Genomic DNA, 11890 nt, shown 5'->3' with positions numbered 1-11890 from the left:
CCTTATTTTCAATAAGCAATCCTGAAAAATATTTGGGGGTGCTTAACTTTTTTCCAGGTGTATATTACTAAACTCGCATAATTTACGAAAAGGATATGATACGAAGGATGTCTGTAGGGTTATAACACTTAGAATCGGGTTTCTATACCAGTGATGGACACAGCACATATAATCCATTGTGCAGCTTTGCGATTAACAACAAAGAAATACTTAAAAGGATGACATCGTGTACATAGCGGTCACATCACTGAAGGTCACAAACCTAATATTTTATATATCTTTTACATTTTTATTTCTAAAAAACGGGTGTATCGAATTAATAAGTAAAATAATTTAAAAAGTTGAATTAGGATAGAATTCACATTTTAAAGTAAATAGCATGAGATTGTGTAAAATGTAATGAAGCATCTAATAAAAGATAACATCTATTTTGCTTAAGTTGCAAAGCGTAATATTCTACGACTGGCTTCTTGTGACATTTATAGAAAAATCAGAATATACAAAGTAGTATTATAATACTAGATGGGATTAAGACTTTCTAGAATTAACACATTCCGATGAACAAGCAAACATTAATCGTGCTAATAGAATACTGTCCTTTTTTTTTAGTTAACGGATGACTTTTTTTTTTATCTCTGTACGAGTAGATGCAGTAAGGATTATTTTGTTCTTCAGGCGGCGGATTTTCCATCGCTGCTGCATAAAACATGTCATCAGGGATAGAACTACCTTAGTAGAGATTGTCATAACATGTTTTAACTGTAGAGTGTCACATTTTGAAAAAATGAAATAAATTAAACTAATTTCTAAGTAATTTTAAAAGCAAGACTCAGTTAATACTGACTTAGGATTGTTGTAGACCAAACAATAGTACAAATTTTAAGTTGTTATTCGCTGTAATTAAAAGTTTTGAAAAGCCTATGTTCTTCGCCGTGTAAAGATGCAAAATATCATCATTCAAAACGTTGGTGATTATAACTAAAGACATAATTAAATTTCTTTTGATCAAAACGAATAATGGCATAATTGCGATATAAATAGTTAAGGAATATTGTGATACGCAATAAAGACTGATCGGCATTTGATTTTGTAATTTACTATTTCACCAAGAGATGGCAGAGCATATCTTTAAACGTTGTTGTTAGGAGAATTTAGATTGGAAATGTATTGAAAGTCTGGTTAATTTTTTTTATTTATTTTTAACTTTGCTTTAGTCTTTATGTATCGTTCAAAAGAATGCATTAAGTAAGATGAGACCTATCAATATAAAATATTATTTAACTCCAACTTGCGGAACAGAAAGTACTAATGCTGTTGTTGAAGACGATACGAGAAAACGAAAATGTTGCAAATACACTGGAGAAACGTACAAAAAAAAATTGCTGATGTAGAAACATTTAATTCAGATCTCATTAATTCTTCACAGAATACAAGGCGGTCATGTACGCTGAATTTGTTAAGGAGGTAATTACAATAAATATGTAAATTAAACTATTAATGTATTTATACTATGTCTTTCAAAAGGAACAATCGGCCTACAAGTGTTTAAACCGGTATCTTTGAACATCGCACATTTTCAAGTTCTCAATAAGCTTTATTTTCACACACTGTTCTTTTCCTGTATTTGCATAAGGGTGACGGTAAAATCCTACTATTTGGTTAGATAAGATAGGCCCAAGAGTTGGCGGTGGTTACTATTTGCAAACGGCCTTCCCTCTAGTTTATCAGCTCAAAATTAGGGACAACTAACACTGATCGCTCTTGAGTGGCATTGAATATTCGAAAACAAACAATATTGTTTTTCTGTGTGTGTGTGCATGCAACCTAGCCTATTTTGTTCGGTATTTGATTCTTTTTTAGTATAAATGATTACAAGGAGGTGCATGTGGCAGTCAGTAACTTACCTAAAATAAATAAATAAAATATTAGTACCGCTAAAAGATTTCATTTCAGACCCTCGCGTTCTCTCGTTGATGGAATGATGAATAAATACAAGATCTTGAATGTTCGGATTTGGTTAGTTTAACATACTATAATTTGGAAATCATTTTATCATTATACATAATTTTATACATATATATCAAACTTGTGGAGCATCGATATATACTAAGCTTTACATAGAGGTAAGTAAATGGCACTCTACCAATACTTTAAGATTGATGTAAATCTTAATAAATTCGAATATGTGGACTTGTCATTATTTACAAGCTAGCAAAACATAAATAACAGCGTCTAAGAAGTTAATATGATTTACTGACATTAAGATCTCCAGTAGCTCAGCATTAAGTCTGAAAGCTTATGACGCTAAAAACTGGTTTTTATACCCGTGGTGGGCGTAGTATAGATAGCCCATTGTGTAGCTTTGGGCTTATTAACAAACGAACAAAACATATTGACATTAACCCCCCTCCCCCAGTGGCACAGCGGTATGTCAGCGGACTTACAACGCTAGAAACCGGGTTTTGATACACGTGGAAGGCAGAGCACAGACAGCCCATTGTGTAGCTTTGTGCTTAACTTCAAACAAACAAACATTAAAAACTACTATCCAACCATTTTTTCTCTGGCTGCTTCCATGACCTGTGACTGCGCATAGTCAAAAACCCTGACTCTATAGTAAGTCAGTTGTTGTGTAGTAGTATGCAGATACTAATATCGCCTAAAATTACACCTTCTGTGAGGGTTACATTACAAAACTTTCTAATACAAAGTACCCCTATTCCGTGACTACTAAAGCATGCCTTGCTTACAATTTTGCGCGTTCAGAATAGAGAGATAACTGTAGTGTTGAACCGCAGGGGTCAGACGAGGAAACACGTGAATCCAACAGGGGAGGTATAGGCTACTCCATAAACAGCTACCAATTACACACCGAAGGTAGTGAAGAATATTTAATCAGCTCGTCACTAGAACTAATAAAACAAAACAATATTTCATTGCAGCTACTAAAGTAGGAAACATGGAATTGTAAGAAAGTTAATTCACATAGATTTAGGTCTACCAAAGTAAAACAACAGCCGTGTGTTCACAAACCCCTCTTAAAACACATATTCGAATGCATCATCAACTATTGAAAGTATACGGGTGGCATCTAGCAAGTGACAATAGAGATAGTCGTCATACTGGACGAAGCGTATATATACTTAAGTGTCTGCACAAATGTGGGCAATTTGTTATCATCCTGCTGGTGAAAATTGGAACATCCTGGCCCACCCCCCTTTTTTAAATAAAAGACTGGGATGAGTTCAATGCAGTAATTTACGTGGAATCGATGTGAACTCTTCGCCAGAAGTGATGCTTGTGTAACAGTACGCCGTCATTAAAATAGTCCCTTGTGATATTTATTTTTCAATCATAAAACTTAATATATAACATAAAAACAGTTTTCTGCTAAATATCAAGTCTTATAATCAAAACACTAAAAACACACACACACACAAGGGACTTCATTATTACCGATTATGCCTGTGATAGAACATTTAAAAACTGTTGCAAAAACAAAATTTTTCCAAAGAATTTGTGGGGATTGTAACGGTTGCAACAATAATGGTAAGAGTAACGTTGGGAGAGTAAGAAAAAAGAATTTCCAAGGTGAACCGCGTACACTATTTGGCTGATACCACTTTACAGCGCCGAAACATCATCTTTTTTATAGTCTGGATTCCAAGAAGGAATGGCCTATTTCTTGATATTGAACTAGGCCCGGCATGACCAGGTGGTTAGGGCGCTCGACTCGCAATCTGCGGGTCGCGGGTTCGAATCCCCGTCACACCAAACATGCTCGCTCTTTCAGTCGTGGGGGCGTTATAATGTGATGGTCAATCCCACTATTCGTTGGTAAAAGAGTAACCCAAGAGTTGGCGGTGGGTGGTGATGACTAGCTGCCTTCCCTCTAGTCTTACACTGCTAAATTAGGGACGGCTAGCGCAGATAGCCCTCGTGTAGCTTTGCACGAAATTCATAACAAACAAACAAACAACAAGATATAGCATCCGGCCACACGTCCAAATCAACATGCCAGTTCTTCCCCAAGATGCAAAGGTAAATTTATGCGATGTCATTTGCAGACATTGTTAAGATGAATTATAATCGTGAATCAAATTTTTTTTGAAGTGGATAATAATTTAAAAACATTTTTATATTTGGAAATTCCTTTTAAACTCTAGTAGCTCTAAAGTAAAGTGTGGTTAAATAAGAAGCTTTTTTGAAGCATTCTCTCGCGGTTCAAGTTATTCAGTACCCACCAAAGTAAATTGTAAAATATCTTTTTAACTTTTATAAATATTCTAACCGCTGTCCTTGTGATATTATGCTTGTATAATTACTAATGCAATCTGAATCGGCAACATGAGTAGAACAGGATAGACTTATAACCCCTACCCTCTCTCATTTCCACCTATCATTTGAGAACTGAGCGCTTAGTTGAAAGGCTACACTAGCAGCAAATTTAAAGCGGTGATACATGAATATTGTCACGTTAGCCACAATTGGACTACTGTTTTGTACTCGGGAATGATTTGTGTACGAACCCGGAAACGTGTAATGTCCATTCTCTCTCTCTTAACCTCTAGATAAACACATAAATAAGCAAGCCATCTGGTGACTTCTAGGATATATCACTTGTTTTGGTAATGAAATGTATAGTATTGGATTTAAACCCTGCTGTAGAACATTCAGGTTATCACATAAGACTTTCAATTCTTATATCCTGAAAAAGGTTTACGCTTCCATTATTATTATTATTTTACACACACACACGTGAAATATATTCAGACGTGTATACTTATAGAGTCCCATAAATAAATTAGAGAGAAGTAAAGAAATAAAACATGATTACACAGTATCTATATGAGCATATCATATTGCCAACTAACAATTTCAGGTTTAATTGACGTTAGACACTTGGAAGTGCTGCACAGTGTCAACAGATCCACTATAGAATAGTAAACCACCTCTTTCAACCGTAAGAGGCGTTGCTATGTAACGCTCAATACCACTATTTGTTTGTAAAAGAGTAGCCCAAGAGAAGGCAGGTTCAGCAGCTCAAAATTATGGACGGTGGGTGGAGGATAGTATTTGTAGCTTTGCCATAAACAAACATACCTCGTGATAAACTATTAATACACAAATTATAACATCAGTTAAAACTATTGAAGTTTACCTCATCTCCAACACTTCTTTCTTTTTTATTTACCTAAGGGCTGAGTGGCCTAGAATGTGAATTCAAGAGATCATGGCTCGAGTTCCGTTGCCGGAAAAACACGCTACACTTTTGAGGTTAGATAAGAGTGGGCAAAAAGTTGGTGATGGGCTGCTGTTGACTGGCTAGTTGCCTTCCTTGTAGTATAAGTTCCGAAATTAGGAACGACTATGCGCATATAGCCCTTGTTGAGCTATATGTGAGAATTCTAAAAACAAACTTCAATTATTAAAAGTGCCGGAGACTGTAAAAAAGACGATTTTGATGATAGTCCTTAATGCCATTAGTTCGAGAGTACATGACAGGGCCCTTATATCTTGTGGAACTTTTTTTTCTCTTTCGTTAATAAGGTATTTCAAGTACCTTTATTTTCATGTAATGAGTATCGTTTGGCCACTGCACAGCTAGGTTTGTTTTGTTTGTTTGCTGAATTTCGCGCAAAACTACTCGAGAACTCTCTCCGCTAGCTATCCCTAATTTAGAATTGATAGACTAGATAAAAAGAGCCAACTCTTTAACCTACTCCTTACTAATGAATAGTGGGATTGATCGTGACATAATAACGCCCCCCACGGCTGAAAGGGCGAGCATGTTCGGTGGTGGGATTGGAACTTGCGCTCCACAGATTGCAAGTCGAATAATCTAACCACCAGACCATGTAGGGCCTCCACTAGGTATGTAAATGTTATAATTGAAATCTTCGATACTCGACAGGCAGTTTACAAAGATTCCTTTGTAAAATTCAGCTAAAACCTCATTTAGCTATGGAAATAATTGAAAAGAGAATTTTGTATTTTCCTAAATATGTAAAACAAGCATCTTACGGGAAAGTTTTACGTATACTTACTAATTTAGTTTCAGCTCGTTATCCATGGTAGGCAGAGCACAGATAGCCCATTGTGTAGCTTTATTCTTAACTACCCTCCTATCCGTCTCACACAGTAAACTTGTTGCTGCTAGACATTCTGCCTGTTTCACCCTCCTATCTGTCTAACACAATATATTTGTAACTGCTAGTCCTCAATTTTGTCTCACACAATATGTCTCGCTAATTGCTAGACCCCATATCTGTCTAACACAATATATTTGTAACCGCTAGTCCTCAATTTTGTCTCACACAATATGTCTTGCTAATTGCTAGACCCCATATCTGTCTAACACAATATATTTGTTATTGCAAGACCCCATATCTGTCAAACACAATATATTTGTTACTGCTAGACCCTAATTCTGTATAACACAACATGCCTGCTACTGCTAGACTCCATATCTGTCTAACAGAATGTCTGTGTTACTGCTAGACCTCCTATCTGTCTAACACAATGTCTGTGTTACTGCTAGACTCCATATCTGTCTAAAACAATGTCTGTGTTACTGCTAGACTCCATATCTGTCTAAAACAATGTATTTGTTACTGCTAGACCTCCTATCTGTCTAAAACAGTCTTTGTTACTGCTAGACTTCCTATCTGTCTAAAACAGTCTTTGTTACTGCTAGACTTCCTATCTGTCTAAAACAGTCTTTGTTACTGCTAGACTTCCTATCTGTCTAAAACAATGTCTGTGTTACTGCTAGACTCCATATCTGTCTAAAACAATGTCTGTGTTACTGCTAGACTCCATATCTGTCTAAAACAGTCTTTGTTACTGCTAGACTTCCTATCTGTCTAACACAATGTCTGTGTTACTGCTAGACCTCCTATCTGTCCCACACAATATGCCTGCTACTGCTAAGCCTTCTATCTGTCAAACAATAGTGAACCTGTTACCGCTACCCCTCACATTTGCTTTATTTAATACACCTGTTATCACCGCCAAAACCTGGGATTAAATAGTTGGTATTTCAAACTGTAATTTCTGCGTTATTCATCTAACCTCTCGACTTTCGCTAACACATTCAGTGATTTAACATCACCACTATCACGTAGTACGGAACCCACACATTTTCATCTCATCAATCATCCTCAGCATTTTGAAATGCTTGTTAAAACGCATTAAAATCCTATTATTCACTGTATTCCCGCTAGTCAGGCAACTTCTATTGTTGACTCCCATATGTGACTCATTTTTTTACTGTCTTTTTCTCTTTTTTATTCCTCTCATTATTCCTTTGTTAGGACGTATCGCCTCTCTTTGCAACTCTAGGCTTATACAAATGGGTCTAATAATTCATTATTAGCTACATCCTAATTCAACTTCATTACTTCACGTTGTGTAGTAGTTACTCTTCTTTATCAAAGGTTTACATAATCATCATCGTATGGAAACTAAACGTGCTTACGTGACCAAACAGGTGTCTTACTGGTACATTACAGCTTTTTTGCCAATTATATTTCTGTTAACACCCTCCCACGTGTTCTTCGTTGTAGAATGCAAAAAATAAAAAAAAATTATTAGACGAATATTCATCATCGCAATTTTCATTGAAACTGATAGCAATATATGTTAGTTCAGTATACTGTCTTTCAATACCAAGTTCAAATATTCTTCCTGCAGAATTTTGTAATATATATTCATATATATATATTGATATATGCCTGCTGTAAAGATAAGTGATACTGAGTGTGATTTTTGCACAAATTCCGATCACGTTAAAGTCGGGTGTGGCCTCTTGGTTAGCGTGTTCGCACTGTAAATTTAAGAAATCCGTGTTCGCGTCCCGTTATCGTAAAAAACGCGCTCCGCACTTTGTGGCCGTGGGTGCGTTATAAGAGTAACGGTGAAATACCACTGTTCTGTCAGACAGTAGTAAGTTAACAGTTGGTGGTGGCTGCTGTTGATTAGCTGCCCTCCGTTTGATTTATCAGTTGAAAATTAATCATGGCTTTGCGCGTAATGTGCTTTGGATGTTTCTGGTGAACATCCTCTTACCCGCAATATTAAAACTCGGTGTCATCGCACATTGAAATACCCCCCCCCGAGATTTAGCGGTAAGTCTGAAGGCTTATAACGCTAAAAACCGAGTGTTTCGATACCGCTGATGGGCACAGCACAAATAGCCCATTGTGTAATTTTGCGCTTATTAACAACAAACAAATACTTTTAAACTGGACACGTAAGTGGTAATTCAGTGAAGCTGGGTTGGCTACAAGTACGAAATATACGTCTTACCATGCATGTTTGGTTAGCTTTTAATTCGTTGTTATTCAATCTGAAGTAATTCAGAAAAGTTTCAGATAACTTATTTAGTGTTATTGCATGTTTCCCTACTTATTGTTACTTTGCATTAAATAGTCTCCCTGGGGGTCAGCAGTAAATTTACAGACTTATAACGCTAAAATACGTGGTTCAATTCCCCGCGGTGAATAAAGTGCAGATAGCCCTTTGTATAGTTTTACACTTAAAGAATAACAATAATTTACTATGTTTATGAAGTCGACACATTACAGCGGTTATTATATGTTTGGAAAATATAGGGCATTTTAAATTGTGAATAATGCATTTGTAACGTCTGCATTTTCAATCTGGAGCGATATGACATTTAATGTAAATATGCGCTATGAAAGTAATACAGTAACACTTAGAAAAGCAGGCTTACTAGGTTTTAAGATTATCGTTATGGTCATACAAATGAGTAGGCCGGCGAGATTCTTTTAACACAATGTTCACTGAATACTAATGAATTTTTGACTCAAACTGCTCGTTACAATTTTTAAGGCGCACTCTTTGGGAGTGCTGAACGTGGCCCATTTGTTAGCCTGTCGAATTGTGGAGCTGAGATTCGTAGTCCGCGTCTTGTTACCACCAAAATACAACCGTGCTCCACACTGTAGGGCCGAGGTGCATTATAAGTGTCACAGTCTTTTATGGTGAAACAAAAGTAGCCCAAGAGCTGATAGTGAGTGCTTTTGACTGGCTGCCTTTCTTCTAGTCTACAATATCAAAAGTAGGCATAACTGTGCAAGTAGCCTTCGTGTAGCTTTGCGCGAAATCCGATAAACAAATAATCAATTATTATTTCATACAATATTATTATGTCAACATACACGGATTAATAATGACTTTTTGACTGGAATTACTCGATAAAAATTTTAAAGAATACATGTTCGTTATTTTACACAGCATACACAGAGTATTATTCGTTTTTTACCCTCACCCCCGGAGGTAGGGCGAGAGTATTGCAATCGGGTGCGTGTGTGTCTATCTGTTTCTGCGCGCGTATCTCGAAAACTATTAGATCGATATACGCAAAAATTTTACACAAGATGGAAATTCAGTATGGAGCAGTCCTCCACAAATTTGGTCCGGATCTGGTTTCTGGATCACTTTGAAGCTGTTTTTATAATGGGGAGATTGGTTTTTCACGGTTTTGGGTTAATAACTCTGTAAAGCGTGATCGTATTTATACCAAATTTCAAGGGCACATTAAGGTTGAGACTCCTCATCAAATGATCCGGATCGTTGATATTTCTGGATGTGAGACGAGGATTATCTGAGTTTTCGAAAGTGAAATTTGACGTTATCCAATATATACACATGCAATCTCGAAAAGGACGGTGGAGCGAGGGCATGCAATCACTCTGGTTGCACGTTTTTTTTACTGACATTATTTCATACAATTTTTAAGGCATACTCTTGCATTGTTTTACACAACATACACAGTGTATTATTGATCTTTTAACTGAAGCTACTCGATAGGCACACTTATGACGTGTTTACTATTTTGTTTTCAGAACTTGCATTGATATTAATAAATATATGTAAACAAATAATTGTAAAGGCCTGAGATAACAGGTACTTGTATTCTTTAAACCCCGGGTTCAGAACAGTTTTTGCATATATAAAATGAGCAACTTTTATTCTTTAAACCCTGGGTTCAGAATAGTTTTTGTATATATATAACGAGCAACCTTTATTCTTTAAACCCTGGGTTCAGAATAGTTTTTGTATATATATATAATGAGCAACTATAAAGTTATGAAGGCTCTCAATAAAAATATAATCAATGGTAATTTTAGATATTTTCTAAATGATTTTTTTTTGTGTGTGAAAATGGACCCCTAACTTCGTGTTAATTTGATTTATTTTTGAGAGATAAACTGAACCATCACTCTTTGTTGAAGTGTTCTAAAATACTCGCTTGAATCTTATGACGAAACTAATATGGCGACCGTTACTTGGGTTCACACCAACATGTTTACTTAAAACCGGAGTTACACTTTACATACTAAAGGAACAGGAAATAGAAACCCTAGAACTCAGACATTGATCCGTGTTGAAAAACTCGTATAGTAGCATTCAATTTTAGATATCATTTTCCCTCCTGGCAAGTCGGGTTTTATTTCCCCAAGAAACAATAATATACTCCTTAATATTACTTTCACGCATAAAATAGCAATCTTTTTTTCCCTTCATTCGTTACGGTACAGAATTATTTTATTTTCTAATATTTTATAGCATTAAATATATATTCATAATATATTAAGAAATACTGAAAAATTATAATTCAGTCAAAGTTATTATTATTTTCATTTTTTTCTGTATCTAATGGCAACTGTAAAAATATGAAAGAGGAAATTGCTGGGTTTTAAGTATTATGCAGAGTGTCTAGAAGTTATGTTAAAAATTTATTAACACTTGTTTCTGAGTGACAAATTTAATAACATTTGTTTCTAAGTGTAGGAAACATTCATTTCATGACTGCAGTATATCATTACACAAGAAGCAATACAAAACAAAGCTAACTTCTGTATAAGTTTATGATAAGAAGTTAAGGAATTGTTATTCGAAAAAAATACACATTTCGAAATTTTAGATAATTAAAACGCATTAGTGTCTTAACTCTCCAAAACAGCATTAAAAAACCACAGACAGTAAATAGCAATTTTCAGTCAAATCTTTAAACTTGAACACTTGTCTGGCGAGATATATCAGCTTGCACAAGCCGCACGTTACTTGTGTATAATAAACGCCTTTCGTCCTATAAATAGAAGGATGCTTTTCACTTTCTTCGGTGACCCGAGGGAGTTTATCTTCATATTCAACACGGAATATGAAAGCAGCAATAATAGGCGTGGTCCCTGGACCTTAGCCAGTGTTTTTTTTTTCTTTTTTACGCAGTTTCCTCTGAATCGTTTGCTCTCGTGTTTACTGTTCTTCTGAGAAGTGTGGTAGAAAACATGGTTCGGAGCAGAATTTAAAGGTCAGCTCTATCTTTGGAGGAGCTGGACTTTTCGAACGTCGAGTGTCTCTATAGTTTAGAAAAACCACCGCGCATCACATATTATAGGACTATCGAAAGTAGTTTATAAGAACACAACTTACAATTCCTCCTCTTTCTGTACACGTAGAAAACACGAAATATTATACATTATATATAAAATGGTAAAATGTTCTTCCAGGAAAAGCGATTCATCAAAATGTCAGTTTCAACGTGTTTTCTCATTCAGCTAATGTGTTACCAGAACCTTACTTGAACTAAAAGGGTCTACATCAAGGAAGTTACGTCGTCAAACAAGAAGTAAAAAAAAGAAAGAGTTTTGTTTAAACGTTTATGCATATACTTGTTAACATTTAACAGCGCTTGTAACTAAGTTTGATCAAAGTCTTGATTACATGGTTAGCTATTTTTGTTTCGTACAAAGTGAGCAAAGGCTATAAGGACTGTATTATTGTGCAGCACAGACAGCGGCTAATTTTAACGACATTTGTACACTCTCCCATCATAAAAATGCATTTTTATTTATAGGGT

Source organism: Limulus polyphemus, unplaced genomic scaffold (genome assembly GCF_000517525.1).
Source record: "Limulus polyphemus unplaced genomic scaffold, Limulus_polyphemus-2.1.2 Scaffold2463, whole genome shotgun sequence".
Taxonomy (NCBI): Eukaryota; Metazoa; Arthropoda; class Merostomata; order Xiphosura; family Limulidae; genus Limulus; species Limulus polyphemus.
Note: the sequence above shows the minus strand (reverse complement) of the source record.